Genomic DNA, 1813 nt, shown 5'->3' on the forward strand with positions numbered 1-1813 from the left:
ACTCATCCATCAGTCACACCGGAGCTTGTAGGATACCCTCCAAATTGACGCCTTCCCGCTTGAAAATCAATGATAGGAAACGTGGAAACCCCAACTTATAGGAAGTCGGACTTCGATGGGTGGCCGTCTTATGTTGCTAATTATGATATTCGGCAGTGGAATACGAGCATAAGGAGACTCCTGGTTATGGAACATATGATCCATGGAGTAGATATCGCTATGTCAAACCTCTCCTTGACCGTTCTTCTTGGGAATCACATTGTGAGTCATGACATACATAATGAGGCGATGCCGATAGTTGAACATTGTGCAAGGATGGTCTCTTTCCTCGATGAACGAAAAGGTTGGTATTGGAGACCAAACCTTGTCATGGCATTTGAAGGGTCCCAATACTTGTTGGGCAAAGTAAATCGCTTCTTCAAATCAATGACCAGTCCTTGATTGTTGCACCCAAGTATTCGAGCAATTATGACTCGAGTGATGGTCAACCTTCTCCCTCGAACAAAGGATCGAATCTCTTTTCCACTATGACCCTTTTTGTTGTCGATATTGGCATAGAACTCTCAGACCAAATCGGGATATATGTGCTGAGGGAGAGTGAGAATAGGTGCCTAACCTAATAGCTCAAAAGCCTCCGTAATTTGGTAGACGGCATCAATGTCCGGAGCTATGTGCATCTCGTAGATCAACTCCATGTGCTTACGCTCCTCGAACCAATCTTGATTATCTTTAGAAGTGAATCGTTCAACATCCTAGTTCGGAGGAGGTGGTCATCTAGATGTGCCTCTTCGCAATCTCCTTTGTTGAGGCATCGGAGATGGTGTCCTCTCAACCTCTTCTTCACTAGAAGACTCATGAATAATAACTCGACCTCTTCTTACCATGGTGTCTAAAAATAGAAAAACCATTAAGTTTCTCTACACCTTTCTAAAGTTTAACACACACTCATATTATATAAGAATTAAATCCTATAAAACACCTAATAGAAGACACTTTCCATTTATAGTAACCGTAGGCATTTTATAGAATTATCATTCATGTATAAGGATTAAAATTGGTACCAATAACTACAAATACACATCTCTCTATTATAAAAAATTAACTAAATATTCAATAATGTCAGATATTATGACATGAGAGACATGTCATTAAAATTGCCAAAAATTTGCCAAAATCACCAATTTATCAAAATTGGCAACAAATATGTTCCAATTAATGAAATTAGCAATAATCAAGTTTATAACAATATTTAATTAGCAACAATAATGCCCATTTAGTTATAAACATGATTAAACAAAAATTATCCCCATAAATCACAAAATTCATCAAAATTACTCTCTATTCACAATGTACATGCTAAAACATCATCAACTAACCATTTTTAAACATAAACATCCATCAAAAGGGGCTCAATAACAATCCAAGATAATTTTCTCATTTTATCCAAATATAGACAACTAATTATTCATCAATTTACTACATTTAAACATATAAACATGATTAAACAACCTTAATAAGCATATTGGAGGCCAAAAATATAAATAAATATCATCAAATATTTGAAATTAAAAGATGTCAGAAAGCTCAGGAAATTGAAAAATATCAACTTCTAAAATACGAAAATTTGATGAAGAAACTTACCTCAATCACGTAGAAGCATGTTTGGTGATGCTAATGATGCAAAAGCCCTATGAAATACCCTCTAATTGACCCCCAATTGCTTGGATAAAAGTTGAGAAACCCTAACCTTCAATCTCCTTAAAACTGATTTTTGAGATGTTTTTGTTAGATTTTAATCGGTTCAAAAGTCTCT

This window comes from Coffea arabica, chromosome 8e (assembly GCF_036785885.1).
Source record: "Coffea arabica cultivar ET-39 chromosome 8e, Coffea Arabica ET-39 HiFi, whole genome shotgun sequence".
NCBI lineage: Eukaryota > Viridiplantae > Streptophyta > Magnoliopsida > Gentianales > Rubiaceae > Coffea > Coffea arabica.